General features: G+C 40.2%; 1 protein-coding gene across 11 annotated transcripts in view; it reads left to right on the top strand.

The window, feature by feature from the left end:
* Nucleotides 1–379: 379 nt before the first annotated feature.
* The window catches only part of pcbp3 (poly(rC) binding protein 3), a 118524-nt gene continuing 92977 nt past the window's right edge, over nt 380–25926 (top strand). For 6 of the 11 annotated variants that reach the window (XM_022680161.2, XM_022680160.2, XM_022680163.2 and 3 more), the window contains exon 1: nt 381–712. The gene's annotated coding sequence lies outside the window, so the exon portion shown is untranslated. Of the gene's footprint in view, nt 770–25926 lie in introns of all 11 variants that reach the window. The other 5 variants (XM_022680167.2, XM_022680166.2, XM_022680165.2 and 2 more) reach the window with 3 other exon arrangements.

Here is a 25926-nt window from a genome sequence, read left to right as displayed (position 1 = left end):
GCAATTTCTCCGAAGCCCTTCTGTGGATGCAAAGTCTCTGCCAGTTCTGCAGTGGAGCATGCAGTGTTATTGTGCTGGGTTAAGTGCCTCACAATCTAATTACTCTAATGTCAGCTGTGGTCTTAAATCACACTTATTGGCTAAGTGCGCCGGTTTCGTCTGTCCTTCAGAGAGAGAGGGAAGCTTCACGCCGCTCTCGGGATGATTATTCCGATTGGATATGAGCAATTGCACTTATTGGCTGGTGCGTGGCACCGGCTGCGCGCTCTCCCATTCGCTGCCAGCGATACGCTTCGCCCGCGTGCGATTGGCTCCTGGGAGCGGGTGGGAGGGGAGCTCTCCCTTTCCTCCTGGTGCTGAAGCGCGTGTGCATGTAGGGGGACTCTCTACTCTCCCATTATTTGACTGGCTGCAGGTATTGGTGTCTGCCTCCGTGCGTGCGTGTGCGTGTCAGCGCGCGCATGTGTGTGTGCGGGACTGTGGATGAGTGTGTATGTGTGTGTGTGTGTCTGTGACAGAGAGATAAAGAGAGAGAGAAAGAGGAGCAGCGTTTCATCTTCCCCCCCTCTGGCCTCCCCGTCTCCCTGCTCCCTGTCACTCCGTCCTTCCTTCCCTCCCGGACCACCCCGTCAGCGGCTGCGCCGGCCCGGACCCTCCACCCATCACCCCCTTTGACTCTCCTCACTCCACCGTCCCGCCTTGTCAACTGCAGGTAAGGAGCCGAAACACAAACATGACCGGCTGCAGCGCTGCTTCAACTGCTCCGAAGGTACTACAGCTTTTCTCTCCTTTTGATCTTTAGAATCTTCTTCATTTTCTTTTTTATCTTAAAACTCTTTTTTTCTTGCATGCGTTTTTTTTTCTTCAACCCTCTCTCTCTTCTCTTATTCATTTTCTCTTTCACTCTACACTCTAGAACAGCACATCAAATACGCACACATTAACACTCACAACCCTCCCCTTTTTCCTTCTGCCTTTCAAGTTCTCCCTCTGGCAGTTCCTCTCCCAGGGAGGTGTGGAAAGAGAGGTGGGGGGATTAGTATCACTGAGGAGTGAGGTCACTCTGCTTTCCAGCCCCAAAACCCACGCTGAGTGTTGATTACTACTTCCTCTTCTTTATCAGAGACTTTATCTGTGCCACTTTCCGAGCACCCCAGACTCCCGTAGGCTACAGACTGTATTGTGTCGTGGCTTTTCTGACAGCATTAGGATTAGCTTCTTATTGATTTCAGTACTATTACGTTTTATAATGGATTAATTAATTAAGTGCGCTCACACTTAACTAGAAGTTGTTCAGATGTAAACAGAGAGTAGACATCTCTCAGCGTGGCTTGGTGTGAAGTAGTGCAGTGGTGTGATGTAGAGTAAAGTATTAACTCACTTTTTTGATACAGTGATGGTGATGGCAGGCATTGCTCTTGGTGTAAAACTTGAACTTGAACTTGATTGTATTCAATATTCAATATTCGTAAATGTCAGTGAGCCTACCTGTGTCTTCTGAGTTTTGTGTAATGTTGTAATAATGTGATGGTTCCCCCGCTGGACAAAAAAAAAGTCTGGTTAAGCTGGTTGACAAGCATAGCTCTTGAGCAGCATATGTCCAATATAACTTTATGTACATTTTATTTGATATTCTTAAACACCAGTTTTTGTCTTAGGAGTCAATATATGTCTTAGGAGTTGTGTGTGTCGTGTTCGATTGTGATTGAAACCTTCTGAGAAAAAGAAAAACAAAACATACTGGCCAGCTCAGATTGTTTAAGCTGGTTGACATTCTTAGCTTTTTACCAGCATATGGTGTGTTTCTGTTTGAGGTTTAGCTGGTCTACAACAATGTTTGGCGATGCTGGTAGACCAATCTGGTCTCTCAGCATGACCAGCTTCAGCAACATGGTCGACCAGCGTGACCAGCAAGACCAGACTAGTCGACCAGCATCACCAGGCTTCATCAAAGACAAGCTTAAATGATCTAAAACCAGCTGAGCTGATTTTATTAGCAGGCAGAATATTGGTACATTTGTAGAAGTTTCTTTGAAGACTTTCACTCTATAAGGGGTTCTTTAATTGATGCGATAGAACCATAGAACCATTTTTCATAGAACCATTCCTGTATTCATAATGCACTATGAATGTATTTATAATGCATTATATGACACACAATACTTTATAATGACTGTCATAAGCTTGTATTCTAACACTTTACATGTAAACTTATAAAGAGAGGTGTCATAAGGCCTAATAATATCTGTTCATTAAAAAAAAAACATGGAAGGCATTTTAAAGCCTGAATTTATGAAGTCACATATTTGTACTTTATAACGTGTTATGTATGTTGCTTTAAGTACTTTAAGTGCTTTATTATACAATCTTATAATGGTCCTTATAAGGTATTACATAAGCTACATAATGCATTATAGTTGCTTTTAGAATGTATTATGAATACAGGATTAATTTCATTCGGAGTGTTACCGAACTTCCTAATTTAGAAAGCTTTTATAGGCGTTAAAGATGTCAGATGCCTTTTTTTCTCACCACCACTGTGAATAATTCCGCCTAAGCAAGTTTCTAAAGTGTCACATTCCATCAAACTTCTCCAAATGACATTGTTTTTTTTTTTATTTTAACAATGTACTTCCGCAGAAATCTCTACAGGGGAATTCTCCTTTAGAACGGCTTCAATCAGAGCTGATGACAGCTACCAATGTGCCCTTGAGTAAAGCACCTAGTGTAGCTCCAGCGTTGCTCCAGGTGAAGCTCTTATACTGCCCTAATATAACTCAGCTTCAGGCGAATGCGTCAGCTGACTGACTAAACGCTACAGTGCAGAGTACACATGCAGTCCTCGGTAAACGGAAGTTTTGGAGTGCTTAGAAGATGAACAGCATGACGTAGCAGAAACTGTAATTACTTTAAGACTGAACTATTGGCCTGATCCAATCAAGAAAGCTTTTCACTGCGCAGTTCGAACATTAACATGGTCTATAAAACACCGCAAGCCACAGCAGAAAAAAAAGCTGCTTAGCTCCATGATCTCCACTACACAGCACTTTGCTGGGGAGGAGAGTTTTCCAGAAGATTGAAGTGATGGAGCTGTCAATACCGAGAATTAATGCTTTCACTGAGCTCCTGTGCTCAAGCATGATTGCCTGGACCAGACCGTAGGAGCTTCTGGACCAGTCTGGAGCCACAGAGAGATTTTATATTGTATTGACTCCATATAGAATGTCAATGACATATTAGCATGAGTTTGGGTTAATTTTTTTTAAGGCCAAAGCTGATCAATATCTCGCCAACTGTGGTTCAGTAAGGCCTGGTGTCATCCCACCAAACCCATTTAAAGGACATGGGGCCTCATTCACCAATATTGTCATACATTTCTTCTTAAGAAACTTTCTAAGAACAATCTACGTCAGATTTCCAACATGTTCTTGAGCAGTAAAATAGTGAGTTTTTCAGAATGGTGAACCCCCTGTCCTCTTAATTGAAAGCATTGTGGCAGTTTTTTTTAATAATCAGCATAGGAATGCCCTGCAATTTTCTATGAAAGGACAGCTGCTCTTGCGCCCTACGAGGTAAAATATATATATATATATATATATATATATATATATGTTTTATAATTCAGCTGGCCACACAATACATTGTTTTTTCTTATAGGGCACAAGAGCAGCTTAAAAATTAGGAGTTTCTTTGATTTTACCAAATTGAAAACCTCTGGAATACAATCAAGATGAAGATGGATGATCACAAGCCATCAAACCAAACTGAACTGCTTCAATATTTGCACCAGGAGTGGTATAAAGTTATCCAAAAGCAGTGTGTAAGACTGGTGGAGGAGAACATGCCAGGATGCATAAAAACTGTGATTAAAAACCACCAGGGTTATTCCACCAAATATTGATTTCTGAACTCTTAAAACTTTATGAATATGAATATTGTTTTCTTTGCATTATTTGAGATCTAAACCTCTATGTCTAAAGGACAGTATTTTTATTTAGTTTATAGAATAAAACATCAAAGTTCATTTTACTCAAACATATACCTATAAATAGCAAAATCAGAGAAACTGATTCAGAAACTGACGTGGTCTCTTCCGAATTAGCTCTTTTCCAGAGCTGTATACAGTTTATATATAGGCTACTTTAACAAGACAAATACATTACATTCAAAATACTATAATTTTATTGACTTATAATGATAAAACTGCTATAACTGATCGTGTGTGTGTGACTGGTGTGGAATGTTCCTACATTCTTTTCTTAGTTAAGAACAAATTACACATAAGTAAACATTAGTCAAACATTATCAAATTCTTCATTAAAAAGTGCGTAAGTGGGATTTAGGAAGGAAAATAAATTTGTTCATAAGAATTGTTGGTGAATTACGCCCATTGTTGCACCTTGTGTGCACCTTAACAACATACTGTACTTTTATAGAAATGGAGCTGTCAGTACTGAGATTGATGAGATTGATGCTTTCACTGAGCTGCTGTGCTCAAGCATGATTGGCCAGACCAGAGTGTAGGAGCTTCTGGACCAGTCTGGAGCCACAAGATTTATATTGTATTCATTTCGTATAGTGTGGCAATAGGGCTGTGTGATGTGGTAAAAAATGGTGTACCGTGATATTTAAAGATATTATCACTTTATTCATGGTATTTTTTGTACATGCAGATAAAAAAAGCTATTTATTTAAAAAAGCTAATTTATTTAATTGCAGTGATTTATTTCAAAATGTTGAATTCACTTAATCTAATTAAACAGCACTAATTGCATTGTTTGTAGTGAAATTCACAGTTGGTCAGTGTGTGTAACATTTATCACAACAGCCAGCTTTAACATCAAGGACACATTTTTTTTTTATCATGAGTCCTTCTTTTTTTTTTTTTAAAGGACATAGCTGACCGTGAACTTGCTTGTATTGGTGGCTCCTAGGCTTGTTGTCCCACAGATCTGGAATCAAAGCTTACACTGACTTACATGCCAAACGAAGATTCTCTGTCTGTTTCTATAGGTTAGAGTTTATTTTCTCTTTATTTAGAATCGTATTGTCTAATTGGCTAGTTTTTCTTGCTCTTGCTCTGTACAGAGAAGCCTTGTCTTTATAATAGAAGCTGAAATACACTAGAGTACCTCGCAGAGGGCATCTCTGGGAGCCTTTTTTTTCCGTGTTATACATGCTGAGACTACGCTTTTGTTTGCTCGCATGGCCCCTGTCATGTTTTGCAGCGCGGTCCTCATATTATCTAGGGATGTTGGAAGTGTGGAAGCATTGATTAGGCAAGTAAACTGAGAGAAGAACAGGTGTCTTAATTAACACCAATATCCCTTTGTAGCCATTCTGGCTTGTTTCCAGCGGTGAGATAAAGAACAAGTGATTATTCAAATTAAAAGGCCGCTTCGGCGTTGTCGGCAGCAGAGAGAGGCAGGCAGGATGTGGAAGCTGGAACTTAGCAGGGTGACGCGTTTTAGCACGTACGCGTTAAAAAAAGCTCCAGTGCGGGATTAAGTCCCACAGAGTTAAATGTGTGTTCCCACCGAGCCAAATTTGACAACGTTCAGTGTTCCTGGAACTGCGGTGATTTGTGCCTCATATCATAGGGTCATTCTGTTTGCTCACTGCTGTGTGGTTGTGTTGAGTCATGAGGGTTGTGTGTGAGTGGTGTTGTGTGTGTGTGTGTGTGTGTGTGCGTGTGTGTTGTTTATACCAGGGCACGGTTACTCCTGTGTTGTCATGTATTATTTATTGCCACATATTGTGGCCCCACCAATGCACCAGGAAAGGCTTTCACTCAAAGCTTCATTTCTGAGCATCTATCAGCTCCCATGTTGAATAAGTAATTTATAGGACCCCCTGTTTCCTTCCCTGCCCCCTCGTTCTCCCTCTCTCTTACGTTTCTCCACCCTTTGCAACTGGAGTGTGACATCGCTTCATGGGATCCATGTATGAAGAACCAGGACCATTAGTGGCTCCATGTATGCTACTACACCTACAACATCCTAAGATTGAAGGTGCTTTAGCAGTTTTTTTTTAATGATGACAAAAAAAAAATCACAATTAGATCTAAAACTGAGCTAATAGATTTTGTATAAGGACCTTTACATCAGGTGAGGGTTCTTTAGATGGTCATCAACAGACATGTATAAAGCACTAGAGACTCAGAATTGAGTAAAAGCACAAGTGCTCAATCAAAAAAGTGACTTGAAGGGAAGTTTAGAAAAATTATTTTAGCACAACACTCAAGTGGACAACATTTTTGTACTTAAGTATTACAAGTATTACTTAAGTTTATTGTAAAATGTACTACTCAACTACTAAAAGTAAAAGTACAGTACTGTGATGTGTATTTATTTCAGAAAGCAGTGTAAAGTTCTCAGAGTGAAAAGCAGAACAGAAGCAGCGAGGTCTTTTTATAAGATTAGCTTGATCACTTGATTCTCTAAATGATGAGCAGCATCATCAAACCCGGTGACGGTGCAGAGAATCTACTGATGATGAACATTTAGTGATAATGTGGGTTTGTAATGATTGGTAACATTTCTAGAACTGTAACAATAAGGGTGCAGCACATGAAAAATTAAGTAAAAGTTTTTTTTTTTTTTTTTTTCCTTTTCATTTTCTTCCCAATTTACACGGCCAATTACCCAACCCACTCATTAGGACTCCCCCTATCACTAGTAATGCCCCAACACACCAGGAGAGTGAAGACTAACACATGCTTCCTCCAAAAGAAATGAAGTCAGCCACCGCTTCTTTTTGAGCTGCTGCTGATGCAGCATTGCCGAGCAGCATCACAGCACACATGGAGGAAAGCGCAGCGACTCAGTTCTGATACATCAGCTCACAGACGCCTTGTGCTGCGGACATCACCCTAGTAGTGATGTGGGGAGAGAGCGCCATCTACCCACCTGGAGGGAGCAGGGCCAATTGTGCTCCCTCTGAGCGTCGGCAGCTTGATGGCAAAGCTGCATGAGCGGGGTTCGAACCTGCGACCTCCCGCTCATAGTGGCAGTGCATTAGACCACTGGAGCACTCGGCGCCCCAGTAAAAGTATTAAACTCATGGTAAATATGTAGTGAAATAAAAGTGGAAGTAGGAGAAAAAATAATAATTCAGTGGATATAGATACAGTATTTTAGTACTTAAGTACAGTTGTTCTGGAAGCAGATTAAATTTATCTAGAGTGCCCAGAGTGGTGGGAGTCCACTGTCTCACTGCCTGGGGAGCAGTGAGGGTTAAGGGTCCAACAGTTGCCAACAGTAGATGCTTGCCAAACAAACTCCAATCATTGCATATTTCCAGCTGCTTTCCTTTTATACCAAACATCTGGGGGCAGCCATTGTGCCCAAAAGGTAAAGAAACATGGGTTAGGAAAGTCTGGTCAAAAAAGGTAGGTTAGAGAGGTGGGCTTGGGACTAGAAGGTCAACAGTTCAATTTCCTGTACAGTCAGGAAATGGAGGAAGGACAAGTGATGGAACAACATCTGCTCCTCCCTCAACATTCATGACGGAGGTGCCCTTGAGCAAGACACCTTACTCTCAGTTGCTTTCCTGCCGTCATGCTGCTGAGGTTGCTGCCCACTGCTCGTGTGTGGTGCTAGTGTGTGTTCTCGTTGTCCCTAGTCACTAGTGTGAGAGAGTGTGAGGAATCAATACTGTGAGTAGGTTAATTTTGTAGGTTTAATTTTGCTATGGTGCTGCTTAATGGCTTAATGTGTGTCGCTGTCGAAAATGGCATCAGTATCTATGTAACCACACTGTTGGGCCCTACATTTCCGTCACTCTGGATTTGATGTCGCTGTTGTCTTGTTGTAAGTGATGCTTTTGCACAATTCTGATTATCACATTTTAAACGACCTGTAAATGGTGGTTTAATGATTTGGATCCAGTTTGAAATTGGATATATATCATTTCTGGCTGTCCAGACCTTTAACAATCTATATGCATACAATTTAGATATGCCAAAAAATTGATTTTAGCTGGCACTCTACTGCTAATTGCCAATCCTTCTGTACCCTACATTTTTTTTTATTTCTCCAAACACACCTAAACATTAATTAGCTAATTTGCTAATTGTAAAACCTTTTGAAGAGATGAAGGATTGTGTCTGAGAGCAGAAAACCTCTGTAGAGTGCAGGGCAGAAGGCCCTCTTAAATGCAGTTCCAGTCCTGGATTTTGTAAACACTTGGTGGATTTGACATCAGATGCCCAATCAGCCTCATCAGCATTTCAGTGAACAATGAGGAAATCCCAAAATCTAGGCTTGAACAAAAATGTCAGGACAGGTTTTGAAGACTTCTGAAGATTTCTTACTGTACACCCTTACAGGTCAAATTTCAGGGTCGAATCCCTCTACACTCCCTCTACACTCCAGCTGAGCTCTCGACTTCATAAAGTGGCGTTATTTTCTGTTCTCGCTGAAGCGTCTCATCATTTCCTGGACGGGGAAAGTTGTTTTCCGAAAGCGGGAGTCTCGTGAAATTTGCCTGTCAGTCAATGCGGATTTGCATTTCAGCGGCTGATTCCGATGGTGCTTCTTCTCCTTCAGCTCTGTGCTGGCGGAATTATGCTGCAAAGCTGGGTGTAGAAAATGAGACCAGCTTATCTCACATGTGGTATGTTTAAAAATACGGGGCCGATTCTTAAGCTGCACTAAATTGGAAATGTCATCGATGAGGGCTAAAATTCTGCTTAAACCACTCCAGATTAGTTTCAGTTGCATATTTACCTCGCCCTCTGTATTTTCATCAGCACTGGACTGATGCGTGACGTGTGTCAGGAAAGTTCTGGGGCAAAAGCTATTACTTGCCAGATGACTTCAGTTATATTCTTTCTAACAAGCCCTTTTTTTTCCTGCTGACGCCCGTGCTCTCGAAGCAGCTGGTCGTTTTGTGCTTTTGGCTGTTTTTCTCTTTTTTTCCTCCTCCGGATCCCATGCTGTCCCAGCTTCCGAGCTGCTGGATGGGCAGATCTTGCAGTATGAATGGACCGTCCCGTCCTCCGGGCTTCCTTTTTCACTCTCTCGCTCTCTCTCCCTCACACTCACACTCTCGTTCTGCCAGAACTCTAGTGGGAGGCTGGGCGTCAGAGTCACATTCATTTTACTGTCAAAAATACACGGAGAGCTATTTGTGCCAAACTTTGCAACAGGATGCTTCATTGTGTTTGGAGTGTGGGAATGTGCTTTTCCAGCACTTGCTCTCTGCATCCATCTAGTGCGTGCTGGGGGAGAGGCCTTGTTTATTTAGTCTAATACATTTGCTTGATATTGCGCGCTGGGAGGGGGTGATATTTCCCCTCCCCCCAGTTCTGGTTAGTGAGCAGTTCTCCTCCTCTGCTCAGCCGTGTAGTAAGTTAACGGCGTCAGGCCCGTGCCGTAACTCATAAGAGAATGCAAAGCGTTGCCCTCAGGGGGCTGAAATTGAAATGCTGCACCTTTTCAAAGTTGAGGCCGGAGAGAATTATGGCCTGTAAAATCTTCCAGCCTTTTGTCTCCACACACGCAGCCGCTCTGCAGTGTAATTTAACCCGCCGATGGGCCGTGAGATCAATCAGGACCTGGGAGCCTGGGGGGCTGGGTGTGCGGAAGCTGGTGGAATCGCCGTTTGGTCTCCCGCAGGTTCTGATGGCCACTATGGCTATTTTTATGACTCCCTGCGATGGATGCTCCCAGGGACGATGCTGGAAACAGTGCAGGTGCCTCTCAGGTCACATAAGCCAAAGCGACGGAGTCGGGCGTGTAATTAAGTACAGTCTCCCAGGTGCTAATCTGACCGGGATTCGGTGTAATTACTCGTACGGCTCATACAGTACGGCAGGCCTGGGAGGACAGTGTGCAGCGAGTGACCTTGTGCTGTGGGGTGGGTATACTGTATGTGTATGAGTAGAGGGGACCTGGTGCTCTGCTTTATACTTGTGACCATGGGATCGAGATACAGAGACCTGGAGAGCACAGGGGACGTAAAGAGAGTCTCGTCCTCAGCCTGGTCTTGGCTCTAAAGATGTGTGCGTTTTTTTTTTTTCTTTTTGCTTGATTAAAAAGCGTGCGAGAGTTGCTGCTTGGTGGTAGGTGCAAGCGTAGGGCTGACAGCTTAACCACTGATTATTCAAGGCTCTTAGGCTAAGCCCTGGCACTTCAATGATGAACGCCTTCTCTACTTCTCCACAGTCTCTCTCTCTCTTTCTCTCTTTCCACTCTCTTATACTGTAATTTCTCTCTTTCTGTCTCTCTCTCTCTCTCTCTGTATACATACATAGACTGCTTCACTGTACATATAGAAGCACTTTTTAGTGCGTCGTTTCTATGATTACGGACTGTAGTCCTGTAGCTGCTTCTTTACATACTTTATCATCCTCTTTTTTACTTGGTTCTTCAATATCCAGAACCCCACAGGACCACTTGGTGATGGTGTGTTGGTCTGTGTTAGTCTGCGCTGGTAAAAGTAAATCTCAGATTTTTTTAAAACTGTTTAAACACACTTATTTTCCACTTTAGACACTTCTATCTAGTCAGTTGTCTGTTGGCTGAATATTTCTGATTGGTGGACTGCTCTCAGGATGTCCTGCAAATATTACTGAGCTGTTAGTTTCCCTTATATCACTACTAGGGACGACCGACTGTCATAGGTGATGGCTCCAGTTGTTGGGGCAGTGTGTTGCTCCGTAGCAGCGGTAGGACTAAAGAGCTCACCACGAGACCGCTATACTCAAATGGAATCGCCTTTGGATCCCTCATTGTTGAATTGTTGCTAAAGATGGTATGGTTCCAGTCTGTAGCTTTTCAGGTTTCTTATTTATGACACCACTGCATACAAAGGCAACGATGGCTGGTTGATGTACGGCCTAGTTGGTGGACATTCAATCTAAACTACCTTCCTGCTTATCTTAGTCCAGTAACGGACTCAAAGTCTGTAGTGTGGTCAAAATATATTTATTTTGCCCTGTTGTAGAGGCATGTCTAGCAGTCAGCGATCTCTCACCAAGAGGTACGCTACCCAAAACAGACTAATCAGATTGCACCAGTAATAATTTACATATCTGCCTGAGACCTTGCATGCTGGGTTTTTAAGCAATCCAGAGTGTGTTACCAGCCCTGTGGGGTCCTGACCAAAGTGAAGGAAGGATTTTAAAGTATACAGAGAAACAGATTAAATACTGTCTTAAATTATAAAAGTACAATTTGCCCCCTGTATTATCGGTGGAGCGAATAAAATAGACATTAAATGTAGAAACAAGAAAGTGGTATTATGGTCAGTCTCACTTTCTCTTTCTCTCAGCTCTTTAACTTTGTACATTGTACAAAATAACTGATTTGTGCTCAACTTTCTGCATCAGTCTCCTCTCTCTTTCACTTTGTCTACTTTGTGTATGCTCTAGTCCTCTTTTCCTCTTACCTCTTTCTCTTTCTTTCTCCTTTTCTCTCTTTCAGTGTTGCTCTACATCTGCCTTACTCTCTCTCTCTTTCTCTTTACCTTGTGCATCCTCTTTCTCAGTATTCTCTCTCTCTCTCTCTCTCCCTTTTCGTCTGAGGCAGAGGAAACTCTGTGTCTCAGCTCTGCGATGGGTGGCGGTGTGAATCACGCAGTGCGGAGGCTTTATTTAGACATAATCCGCTGAGTGTCACTACAGCGAAAGGCTTCGCTTTTGCCCTCCTACCGCACGCACGCGTTCTTCACGCCCTCCCCAATGGTGCTCGCGAGTCGACGGGTCACGTGGTCCCAGGGCGGGATGGGAAGGAACACCCTGAGCGCTGGTGACAGAGCACTTTCCCCACACCCTCTTCCCTGACAGCCATAGTTAGCGGTGTGGAGGCTGAGCGTGAGGGTGGCGTGGCAGCAGCTGAAGCCTTCAGAGCTTTTGGCCGGAGCTCTTCACGTTCAGGGTCTGCCGCTACGCGCCCACCTGCTTCCTGGCAGGACCTCCGTCCTGGTGGACTGGGAGTGCACTGACGGGCAGATTGGCCTCAGCGGGACGAGGGAAGGGGGGTGGAGGAGGAGAAGGAAAGAGAGAGGAGAAAGGTGTGAGCTGCCCATGAGTGTCTGTTAGCTTCTGTTAATGTTAAGATGGACAGTCTGCTTCCATCTTTACATTGCATTACATTTAGTTACTGATTTATTTAACAGGTACTTTTAAGTATGTGTGACTGATAATACATCATTGTCTTAGGACACAATTTTGGATACAGCAAAGACAAATAAGAAGAAGTCCCTAAACACCTTTATTGTGGACATTTAAATTTGAGTATTTAAAGTATCAGTAATGATAAAACTGCAATACTTATATTTGGGCCATTTCATCAGATGGGTGCCATTTGCTTGTAGTAACTTGTTGTTGAAACTTATTTTTTTCATATTTCTTCAACTCTGAATCTAATAACACATATATTTAACTATTTAAATGTTCACGTACACCCAAAACTGTAGAAGTTGCGAGGTGTTATCCTGTGATTTCAATTATCTGGCTTGAGCTGCCTGTGCAAACTAAAAAAAAAAAGCGACTCTGGCAGCAATCACATCCACATTATATGCAAGAGGCTCCAAACACATATCCCACAGGGCAATGTAGCATTCTTTAACCTCCACTGGACATGGCAGAAGTCATGGGGCATGATACTAGTCCTCGTTACATTGCTTTTGAAATGTCAATGTATGTACAGCTCTGGGGAAAAAAAGAAAAAAAGAGTACACTTAAAAATGATGAGTTTTTTTATTTTACCAAATTAAAATCCTCTGGAATATAATCAAGAGGAAGATGGATGATCACAAGCCATCAAACCAAACTGAACTGCTTGAATTTTTGCACCAGGAGTAAAGACATAAAGTTATCCAAAAGCAGTGTGTAAGACTGGTGGAGGAGAACATGATGCCAAGATGTATGAAAACTGTGATTAAAAACCAGGGTTATTCCATCAAATATAGATTTTTCTGAACTCTTAAAACTTTATGAATATGAAACTTTTCTTTGCATTATTTGAGGTCTGAAAGCTCTGCATCTTTTTTGTTATTCCAGACATTTCTAATTTTCTGCAAATAAATGCTCTAAATGACATATTTTTTATTTGGAATCTGCGAGAAATGTTGTTTGTGGTTTGTAGAATAAAACAACAATGTACATTTTACTCAAACATATAACTACAAATATCAAAATCAGAGAAACTGATTCAGAAACTGAAGTGGTCTCTTAATTTTTTTCCAGAGCTGTATATACATAGCATATATTATATGTATGTGGTGGATGTGATTTTGCACTCCTTTTGTTGTTACGCTCCTAGTGTCAAACTCATGGCCTTGGCATTGCTATTGCCGAAAGCCACCAGTTTTTTATAACTCGCAACATGACTTTTTATGTTTTTGCTCCATGTTCCAGTAAGGCCCCTCCCACATCTCTCTCTTTATATCTCTGTTTCTCTCTCTCTCGCTCTCCCTCTCTCTTTCTCTCTCTTCCTGCGTAGTTCTTTGGCATGCCCTCTCTGTAACAAATATGCTTGCCTGACACACTTTCCCGAGCCGTTTGTGTTTGCGCTCCCAAAGCATCTGCCCAGCTAAGTCAGCAGTAAGTGCGGCGTGCACGGGAGCAGATGGAGGCGGAGAGAACACTTCCTCCCTGCTCAGCACAGTTTGCTGTTCTATGAGCCAGAGCCTTCAGTCTCCAGATTAGCTCAGCGAGCGGAGATGCACAGCGTGTCACACTAGCCTGGAACTGGTGTACCTGTAACAACTCAGAAAAGTATACCGCGCTACTGAGTGTAAGAAGTAGGCTATTGGTTTGTATGGTATAATTTTGAATAATTCGAGAGAAAATAGAGTGATATGTTTGTCCGTAATTCATCAATAATCTGTTACTAGTTTAAACTTTTAAACAAGTATAAAATTAAGACAGGAACACTATTATCTGTGGGTGCTATGGTAGGCTGTGTGTTTAATAAATTAGCTAAAACTGCTTTAGCTAGTTGCATGATTAAATATTAGTCTCTGGTTAGGAGAGTTATCATAAATATCCTATGGTAAATTTGCTTTTCATTCGTAAGCTGACCACATAGACTTGGTCACTTCATACATCTTGAGTATCAGACAGATCTTGGATAAGGCCAGGCAAGATAAAAGGTGCAGGTGTAGACACATCTATACAAATCCACCACCAGATGCAATTTGGATCTGATTTGTTAAAGGTCTCATTCCATCGTTTTGTCATTCATTTTAAAATGTTTAGTTGTGTCTTTAGTAGGCATGTGCCATATTGTTTCATACACGATAATATATAAAAATCACATTTTTAAATATCGTGAACAATATTATACCCTACAATATCGTGCCATATCACCCATCCCATTTCCTATTATAAATCTACTAGAGACTACTAGAGATTTAATCTGTCCAGGATCATTTATTTCACTTTAATCCTGGATATATGGAGATATATGGAGTGCATTATTATTAGTATCATGACATTCTGGATCATTGACTTCTGTTACAAATCTGATAAAATTATTGTAATTTTTTTTTTATCTCAGTTAGGGGTGTGCCATATCATATCATATGTAGTAATACAATTGTTATTTAATTGTTATTTTGTTGCACTAGTGTATTTTTGAAATAATTTCTTAATTCAGTGTTGTTTTGTCGTATGGCCAAGAGTATCGTTATCGCGAAAATGCCATGAAATATCGCAATATTATATTAGGGCCATATCGCCCACCCCTAGTCTCTAGTATGAATGAATGCCATGCGAGCCGTTTTTGTGAAAAAAAAGTGCTCAGGTGTTTCTATTTAGCCCTGCTTTAGTTCACTGAATTAGAGTTCTCTGAAGAAAGACAGGATTTGTCTTTCTCCTCCTACTCTCCCTCCTACTCCGGCTTCAACGCTGTCTGTGGGCGGGCCTGAACCATGAACTCACTGGTTGGCTCACTTAGGAACCTTTCCTAATCAACTCGTATTTCTGAGGATTTAAAGTCATATTTCATTGTTTTTTAGCTGCCAAAAATGACTCTAGATATAATCTAGATATGCCAAAAATTGTGTTTGGGCTGACAGTCTGAACAAAGGCTGAAAATCATTCGAGCCACAAGTTATAGCAATGTAAACACAAGACCCATTCAATAACCGAAACCCCTTATAGTACAATGGAAGCACCAGTAGTAACTGCCACACAGCAATCAGATATCATTCTAAATTGAATGGATATACGTTAGTTTATTGTGTGTAAAAAGATGTGGTTAAAACCTTATCAAGATATAATTAAGATACTTGTCACATTCAGTGACGTTGTGAAGTTTAGTTATTAGTAAGGTGGCTTTCTGCTTTTCTGGGGCTTCATTATTTGCACTGAAAATAGTAAAGATGCCAGAAATCTACTGCTATAGCTGGTTATTAGGCCTGCCCTCCCTGTTCCGAAGAGGAGTGAAGAGGAGTGTTTTGCTTGGTGGACGGTTGTTAATGCATCATTGCTGCAGTCAGTGAGTGTGTTGGGGTTGACTAAGTATCTGAATGGGAGAGTCATGCTGCTGTGGTGATTCCTGGGAGCTGACTCATCTTTCTGTTTGATGTATGCCCAAAAATGTCACTGGTACGCTTTTTTCCCCGCTTTTTCTCTCTCTGAAGTGGCATCGAGGGTAAAGGCTGTGTTTTTTCCCATATCTCTGGAATGATGCAGCACCTTCTGAACTCAGAAAATTACTAAATGTTTAACATTATGCACATTTTATTTCTGCACAGTTTTCACCCCAAAGTAACCATAGTTACTCTATTTAAGCGCTAGAGGTTACCACGCTTGCGCAAATATTTCCAGGTACAGCTGAATTCACGCTTTTAATCCCAGAAAAACGCTCTAATTTACATTTTTAAAAGTCATTTAAATACCAGATGTAAGGGCCGATTACTGTTGTTTTGCTGTTTTCCTGAGGTTTTAAAAGCTTGGCGCTGACTCTTGATTGGCTCTTGATCGGTCCGAACACGAGACAGTGTGCAGGTGGGGACGGGGCTGGTGACGTCATGGGCCCTGTATTGTTTAATATCGCGATATATATATATATCGCCAAAAAAGGAACATTTGCAATGTAAAATTTATCCAATATTGTGCAGCCCTACACTTTAGGCACCAATCAGTTGTGTATAGTATGTGTACAGTACAGTATGTGTCTTTTAATTTTGTTTGAACAGAGACATCACCCTAAATATATATGATATATGCTGTCTGCTACCTCAGTATTCCAACCACTGAAACCCTCCCTCACTACTGTTGTCCATTTTCCCTTCTACATAGAGGATGTCTTGATGCGAGTGTTGCATGATATCTGATTTGGCCGTCCATACTACGAGTAATGCAATAAATGGTTGTTTTGGTTGACTAAGACAAATAATCGTCAGACTATTCGACTACTAAAATAATCAATTATTGCATTACTGGTAGTGGTTAATTATTTAGTTAGCTCTTGTATCTAGCTTTCGCGATCGCTTCAAACCAATAGAAACAGCTGAATATAGGATTTAAACTACATTTTAAGACATTTAAATGTGAGATGTTCTGATTTTTATTAAGTAAATATGTAATCTGTTGTGTCTGTCACTTTTGGTGACCAAGCAGAATGTGAACTAAATGAATGTGCAGCCCTTAGCCAATTATGTACATTTCATTTACAAATGATGCACAAACATTTGTTGAATTTTTGTCAATTATGTTGACTAATTTTTGTCCCCATACCGCATATCAAATATGTCGATTTGGATTTCAACACCACATACAAAAGTGTCCCATATCAGAGCCCCATAATTGGAAACATATACATATACATGTCTTGTAATACAGTAGTATTGTAATAGCAATGTTAAGAGTTCTGAAAGGTCTTCAGATAGGGTCCTCTGCCACCCTTCTGTGCTCATCAGGGGGTTGAACCTCTCCCACCACGCGGGTCTTAGCAAGGGGTTGGCTAAAAATGAGAGAGCTGGGTCTCACCAGACTATCGCTTCTCCCTCACCAACAGAAACAAAAATGCTTATTTACAGCATTTTTTTTACTATTCTACTGCCCGTAATTTCCGTGTGAACACGTCCTACTACTCCAGTCTACAGTCACTAATAAAGATGTCTTCACAGATGGGTCGGCTGATACAGCTTAAAGAACATATCCTGATGAAGACATCAAACCAGTCTGTATTAATCAGATTTCCTCACGATGAAAGATTAGGCTTAGCGAACTAGTGGGCAATCGCGAGTTCCTCAATCCGTGGCGCCGTGTCGTTAATAGGAGCTCTTTGATTTCTGACACTTTTAAACAGCACATCACAAGTTTGAGACTCAATCTGCTTCCCGCAGGCAAATCTGAGTGCCAGATTACTTAGCGTGCCATGATTTCTCCCACGAGGTTTGGAATTTGATCCGCCAGCTAATTCCCCTCCATCATTACCCAGAAAGAAGAGCAGTCGGTGACATCATGACACTGTTCCTCGTTTCTCTTAAAACCTTCAGCAGCGGAGGTAAATCAGAAGATAGCGCTGTCTATTCTTCCCTTGGTGGAAGAAAAGGTGTGTGTGTGTGAGAGAGAAAGAGGGGTGTGTGTTGGGGGTTGTGGGGGAGGGGATGGTATCGGCGATATTCAAATCTAGGACGAGGCTTTGAATTTTGTAAAGGAGTCTTTTGTAGGATTAAGACTTTAAAGGCTCCCAATCATCAAAGTGTTTTAATGTCACTGCTCCATAAGGGGGAAGCATTTCCCGCCATTGAGGTGTGAGTGTGTCAAGTGTTTTGCTAAACATTGCAGCATATCTTCTTCCCCGTGCTCATTTAAAAGGCTAATTTACATCCTTTCATATATGCCTCTGCAAATGGATATAACACGCTCGTATTTGCCGATTCTCTCTCTTCCCGCTCCCTCCGTGCATGCAAATATAGGAGTTAGTCACTTTTATGCTCTCTGGACGCATTTCAATTGATGCTTAATCTGCCAGGGCATTTGTAATTCATGACTAATTAAGTAATCTATATTATGTGATTACATACCGCACTGTGCACAAATTGATCTTAGTTGTTGAAATGTAAACAGCTTTGTTAGAGGAGCTAATTAGATCATGGCTTTGTTGATTTTGAATTTAATTTAGATTTAGAGACTACAGTCTGTCGACTCCTATCCTTTCTACCTAGAGAGACTCATAGATTTAGTGCATTGATCCCTGAGGGGCAATTAGCTGAGGAACACGGGGCATAATGTACACATATTTATGCATATTCACTAGGGGTGTCACGATTCTCTAAATCCTCACTTCGATTTTATTTCCGAATTTAGGGTCACGATTCGATTCTCAATTTTCTTTTTTTTTTTACAGCAGAGAGGCTTATTTCAAAAGGTGGACTTGATATAAGTGATGCAAAGTGATACAAGTGATACAACAATTAGAGCCTTAACAAACTGAACTCTATCCTACTTTAACAGTTAAACATGAAAAATAAGAAAATTGAGAAAAGAAATTGAGAATGACAATTTTTTTGTCTTTAACAAAGATATATTATTAACTTTATCTGAGAGAAAGATGATGCTTAAGGTACCAAAACTATTAGCATATTTTTTAAGTTTTTCTTTAAGAAGATGAGAATGTCCACATTCTCTGGAGAAAGGGCTGCTCTTTGCGTAGCGTGCTGCCCCATTTGTGCAGCGAGCGTCAATCCTCTTTTTGACTTGACATAATTTTGATCGATTTCGATGAAATATCGAAATCGTGACACCCCTAATATTCACAGTCATATCTTAATTTTATGACCACCTCCCTGTTTCACATCCTTTTTGCCCTATTCTGATCAATGATCAAACACTACAGTGCCTCTGCTGGACAGAGGGTCATCCATCCACCCGAAATATCCAGGCCAGCGTCCTGTGAGCATCATCCTATTGGCACCATCCTGTGAGCTTCTAGGAAGTGGTCTCTATTAGAGTGGACAGTGAGTGGACACTGTAGACTCCAGCAGCAAACATGATAGTATTATTAATTACTATGCACTTAGGATTCACCCTTTTTCCGGATGGTTCAACCTTTCTGTTATATTACAAAAAGTTGACACAAACTATCTTCAACTATTCAATAATAGATAAAGAAGAAATAGACATTTTCACATGTAGTCACTCTAAAGCTTAAAATCTAATCTATCTTTAATATAATTATCTATTAATTTGACCAGTCAGGTTGTAAGGAGCAGTAAAGCCACTCTGCTGAAGTACAGCGTTATACAGGAGTTCCAGTGAAGTTTCTCCAGCACCAAGGCTGAAGCATTATTAGCATTAGTTGTTAACCACAACGCTAGCTCTTTTGATGTTCATAGGTGATTATAGTAGACTGTAACCTGCGCGTTTACCATGTTAAAACAAGCTACGTGAGACGAACCACTAGCTGATAGCACCCTGGCTTACCGGAACACTCAGTGTAGTGCTATATGGCAGCATTTACTAGCGCTATCCGCTGCTAATGCTGCTGCTATCTGCTCTAAAGTACTGAAAATCTAAGCTTACTGTAAATAAAAGGAAGTGCTTTACTCCCCTAAATTAACAGTTTTCAGGAGAGAAATCTGTGTAAATAAACATCCAGTGCTTGTTTTACTTTTTTTTTTTTTTAGTACAGTTTTGTTTACTTAGGTACCTCCAGTGGTGAGACCTGTTGAATTACAAGGGAAAAATGGCGAGACCCTTGTTCCTTACTATTGTCGTTTAAAATGCGTCTTATAATCTGTGAATTTGGCAATTGTAAAGTTTCAAAACTAAAAGATAAAAGTGTAAAAAACACATAAAGCAGCTGTGGTTCACTGGTATGCACTATTACTCTTGATTAAGAGGTACATTGGTCCAAGTACAGATCAGTAACTTCACAGCATTTTGGACCGTTGATTATAAATATGTCTAATTAAAAACAGACTAAAAAGGTTGAAAAAAGCCATGTTGCTTGTGAGATGCTATGGGACAGTGGTTTAAAACATGGGTGTGTGATCAGGACGGTCAGTCATAAGAGTCCTTTACAAAATGCATGTGTTCATTTTATTGTTTTAAATAAATGTTCAAATAACATCAGATGTCTAGTAGGGGTGTCACGATCTCGATATTTTATCGAAATCGAATCGAAATGAGGTCATGGTCTCGAGTATCGAAGTCAAAAAGAGTATCGACGATCCCTCCCGCGCGCGCTACGCAAATGGCGCGGCACCAACACAGCGCATCCTATTCATTTAAATAGAGAGCCGCTGCATGAGCGCAGCCCCGCCCTCAGTTCTGCTGTGTGAGAGACAGCTGCCTTTCAACCACGGAGGAGAAACTGAAAACGGATTTATAGAAATATAGACAGGGCTCTCAAGTTTTGAGTGTCTGCGGGAGTGTGATCACTGTTTTTTATCTGTCCAACGGGGGAGGGGGGGGCGGGGGTTGGGCGCGCAGGTTTTGTATCTGTATCTAACGGAGGGGTGGGTGCGCGCAGGTGAGAGCGTGTGAACTCGCTGAAATGCGTGTGTCAGTCTGACTTGAGAACACTGACTATAGATCATAGTGAGGTGGATTAAAAATCTTAAACTTATAATTGACTACACCTGTTGCTTTCCACTGAATTAAAAAAACATTTTTCTCTCAGATAAAGTAAACACAAGCGTGTTTCTGACTAAAATAAAAGCTTTTCAGGAGAGATATAAGTTATGTGTAAATATTTATAAGACAATACCTGACAAAATCTGTTTTAATGACGTTAATAAACATCACTGTGACAGCGCTAGTCACAGTTTCACCACATCACTTATCTAACCAGCCTGTACTGATTTCTGCCCCCCAATAATGCTTTCAATAACCTCTAATAGCCTTTAATAGTCTTCAGTAGCCTTTAAAAGACTTACCTGGCGGCCGTGGTGTGTCCACTAAACTCCGTAGTTATAAACATCCTGAGGTTAGCAGCGCGCTAACTGACCTGTTTATAATGTAATCCCAGCAGTGACTCCGTGTCGGCTGTTCTAACCTGCTGCTGTTAGCTGCTTGGGCTGAAAGATGAACTGTAGTGAGCTGTATTATCCGGTTAGTGGGGTTAAAACCTTTATTTGTTTACAGAAACAGTAAAAACGGACTGGCTGAGCCCTGTAGCCCGTGGCTGGGCTGTACTGAAGTAGTGACTGAGTGAAGAGAGCGGGGCTTGTGCTGCTGCAGCTCCGACTAGTGGTTTGATGAAGAACTGCAGCTTCATGTAAGTGAGCAGTTTCACCAGCCATCCACACACAGCTCTGATAAACTGCTTGTTTTAATAGTGCACACTGTTGCTACCAAAAAAAGTCACTAGATGGCATTACCATATATATCTTAATAAATAATAATAATAATATTTATAATATTTATAATAATAATAAATATATTATTTAAATTTTATGAGGCATAAAATAATAACAAGAAAAAAAAACAAGAAAATCGAGAATCGAATCGAATCGTGACCCTCAAATCGAAAATGAAATCGAATCGAGGATTTAGAGAATCGTGACACCCCTAATGTCTAGTAGCGAATATTGAGTCCAATTCGATTTTTTGTACGGATTTAAAATGCAGTCACCTTGCAGTGTTGGCCCCAAAACCCTGTTTATTTAGCACAAAATCATCACTTTCACACCCTCTTGGAGGCAAATCTGTGCTTGCTTGGTCACATAGATGGGAAATCATTAAGACACACTATCAAAATGTCTCATCACTTTTTTCCCTCAAGAAGGGCAGCTAGAAGGGCACTTTAACTCTTTTTTCCCCTTTTAGAGGGCAGTATGATGAAGACATACCTCCCAAACCCCCCAGCATGGACATCTTCCTCTAATAATAATTATAATAATAATACAAATAATAATAAAACACAAATTTTAAATGAGCATTATGCTTAGTCAGGCTTTGTTTTTGTCAGTACAGATTGTTCTAGATTATAGATAAAGAAGCCCACGGGCAAAACAGCATAGAACTTAGCCCTGCAAAATGAAAAGTCTCTAGAGACCCTTTAAGAAAAAATGTTTTCTTTTTACTTTCATTTTAGTTATACTGTTTTTTTTTTTATAAAGTACATAACTTGCTCACATCCTGCATCCTAGCAGTGAACATATGAACATATGTGCATATAAATGTGTAAAATATAAGCTATAATATACACTGACGTTTTGCATAATCAGGTAGTGTGTGTGATGTCTCGGGTCAGTGGTTTTCTAACTGTCTCTCGACCTTCCGCTGGGTCACAGCGTGTAGAGGAGTGGGTCGTGATGAAGCTGCATCGATTTTTCTCCTGTGAGAGAAGGACTAACTGAAAAGTGGTGTAGATGTGAAGTGGTGACCATTCTGTTCCTGCAGTTTAGATACTTGCAAAGTGCTCCTGTATACTGGCACGGAGCACCTCAGGTGAACGTCAACAGTTACAGTAGTTGTGCTCAGATATGAAATTTAAAGCTTTATCAGAGTTAGGTGGCCCTAGAGAGATACAGAGGACAGATGTGTAGTCCACTATACCACATCAGTGCTCATTATATTAAACAAACTTCCTCTAGTCTTGATAATCTATGGTGATAACGTTATAGCATCGTGCTAGTGCTCAGCTAATGTTATCTAGTGCTCACTTTTCACTTTCACATTTAATGCTCACCTTAGGGGTGGGTTTAAAGATCTTCATTTAATGATTTGATTTGATATATATATATATATATTGACTTATATAAAAGCTGATATTGATATTAAATTTTTTTTTGGTATTGGAGTATTTTTTTTTTTTTGCTACATTACGTTATTGTTTTGTTACATTATTTATTTTGTTGAATTATTATTAGTTTATACAAAACTAAAGCAGCACTAGGTAGGATTTTTAATCTTTTTAAAGAAGTAAAATTACAGCTTGAAACTCCCTGCAGCGCTGCATTGAGGTGTAATAGGAGGAATAGTGGTGCTCTCGTTTCTGTGCCGGGCTCCTCTGAGCTCAAACCAGACTCTGTAATTTTTCCGAGCCGGCCGCGACCAATGCTTGCGAGAACTGCGACCTGCTTTCCGACCTTTAGTTCTAATAGACATTTATTACACTCCGCAACTGTAGGGGGAGCCCACGAGCAAAAAATCTCAATCCTACCTAGTGGAGCTTTAAGTCTTGGTAGTTTACAAAATAAGTATTTTAATATATGTGACAAACGTTTACAGTTAGTTAACAGTACTTACGACAGATTGCCTCAACTAGTTATTAATTGACACTAGATTAAGACATTATTCATCCTTAGAAAAATGTTTAAAACATGTTTCAATTCGTTATTAAATACGTTTCATACAATTTTAACTTAATAATACTAATAAAATTGTAATAATTGGGGGTGCCAAGTGGTCCAGCGTTCTAAAGCACTGTCACTATGCGCAGGAGGTCGCAGGTTCGAAACCCGCTCATGCAGCTTTGCCATCAGCTGCTGGCGCTCAGAGAGAGCACAATTGGCCCTGCTCCCTCTGGGTGGGTAGATGGCGCTCTCTCCCCACATCACTCCTACAGTGATGTCTGCAACACAGGGCGTCTGTGAGCTGATATCTCAGAACAGAGTCGCTGCGCTTTCCTCCAAGTGCGCTGTGATTCTGCTCGGCAATGCTGCATCAGCAGCAGCTCAAAAAGAAGCGGTGGCTGACTTCACATGTATCAGAGGAAGCATGTGCTAGTCTTCACCCTCCTGGTGTGTTGGGGCTTTACTAGTGATAGGGGGAGTCCTAATGAGTGGGTTGGGTAATTGGCCGTGTAAATTGGGGAGAAAATGAAAAAACTTTTTTTTTATAAAATTATAAAAAAAAAAAAAAAAAAAAGTTAATAATTTCTTAACTGGTCTCAATTAATAATTAGTTGAGACATTACTATTGTCATAACTCTGCTTTAATATTTTTCCTTATAGTAAAGTTCATTGTTCATTTTGTTCTTCTGTGTACATTAACTTCATTTGTTTTGTTGCTATATTATATTTTTCACTGTTTTTTTCCATATCAAGAAAATCTTTATCATAAACATATCCTGAAATATTGTAATATTATTTAAGATTCTCAACAATAGACTATACACAGAATGCTCTGTGGAATAGGCTGATGGTAAACAGTTTTCTGGGGTATTAAACAATATAAGGAACTTGCACAGTTTTTTTTTAATGTTCTGTATTTTAAAAAAAACGTATACATTTACATTATTTCACTCTGTGGCACTGCAGGCTGTGTTAGATATTTCAATCTTGACTGTTATTGTCCAAGTCTGTCAAAACCAGGCTGTGGGCTTGCTCCCTCATACCCTTAGAGGACTCCAGAATTACACTGAGAGCATGAAGCAGACTGTGGGTAATGTGGCACAGAGACCGACTCCCTGTGGGATTCTGGGGGAGTGATGAGGCCTCTCGGGGGGGTTACAGTAACTGTGGCCCATGAATGGCATGCAATCCTCAGAGGAACACAATAAGAAGGGTCGTATCAAGGGTATCTATGGAACGCCATTAGAGCTCAATTAACGCCAAGGGCATGTAAAATACAATGACTGTTAGGGGTAATGTGCAAGTGTCCCGCTAGGATGAGGCTTGGAATGGATTGTGAGAATGATCTGATATCCTGTACGTCTGTTTAAGAAGGGGAAACAGATACTCTGCTTGTGAAATATGCGTGCATTTGCAGTCGTGTGTTTTTATAGAAACAGCTCTTTTGTCTTCTGTTATGTCGGAATTGTTCAAATAATGCTGGTGTTTTTACTCTATAAATGATTCTATAATAAAGCACAAATGGGTAGGATAGGTTAGAGGCAAATACATTTGTAAACACTGGAGATTTAGAATAACATTGACTTATTTTTGCTGTTTTACAGAAAAAGGTCAGTTTTTTTTTAAACAGAATTAGATCAGTAGTGTTTTGTCCTGTTTGCATATGTTAATCTAATGCACATAATGAAAGATCCCAATTTTAATAAATACAACAAGGCAAAGACTGATATTAAACACTTTTATTGACCCAAATAAAAAAAAAATCCCATTTTTTAAAAATTATTTTTATTTTTATTTTTTTTTATAGAATCGACCATTTGTACTCTAAAGTGCTTGTTTAACCAAGTCCAGATTTAATACAGAAAGTGATAAAAGTGGATAGTGAGGGGACTAACATGGACCCCTTTTTATTAAAATGTATTTCACCAAAACAAACTGTTGAGTCACTAAAATCATGAAAAAACAACAAAATAAGGCAAAAACAAAATACAGATTTAAGTCATAATAATTTGTCAATCAAAGAACAGAAACAAAAACAGTTGCAAGGAAAACAATAAAGAAACAATAGCAAAAAAAGAACTATAAAAAATCAGAAAAACAGTAAACAGTAAAGAAAACAGTGGCCAATATCTTCAACCATTAGCCATGTGCCAAGTCTTGCCAAAACACAATTATTCAAATATTTGTCACTGATTTAAATGCATTTTCTTTAAAATATAAGAACACTGATGCCTGGACACATCCTCTTAACACACAGAGAGGAAAATAAAATTAGGAGCACCACAGCCTTCTTGTGCAACTTGAACAACTAATACTAAAAATATGATCTATATATATATATATATATATATATATATATATATATATATATATATATATATATAAAACTACACTTTTACAACATTACAGCATGTGAAATTTTTGGAACTAGGTGTGGTAAAACAAGAGTTATTAATTTTAAACTCATGCACATCCACTACAACAGCCAACATACCTGTATTTTCTCACTGTATGCCATGCATTTAGTGAAACAGCAGCTCAAATAATTAAAACTACACTACCCAGCAGCGCCTACACACAACACAACCACTTTAGAATGTCTGCCAAGATATCAACAAGTGTAAAGCTGCTACAAAGTGCTACATTGAAAGACAACTAATTACCTTCTTCCCTTCTTCCCTTCTGTTGTCTAAGGATTTGTTTCTGGTCAGTATT

This window comes from Astyanax mexicanus, chromosome 11 (genome assembly GCF_023375975.1).
Source record: "Astyanax mexicanus isolate ESR-SI-001 chromosome 11, AstMex3_surface, whole genome shotgun sequence".
In the NCBI taxonomy this organism is placed as follows: Eukaryota; Metazoa; Chordata; class Actinopteri; order Characiformes; family Acestrorhamphidae; genus Astyanax; species Astyanax mexicanus.
Note: the sequence above shows the minus strand (reverse complement) of the source record. Positions and strands in the feature narration are given on the sequence as shown.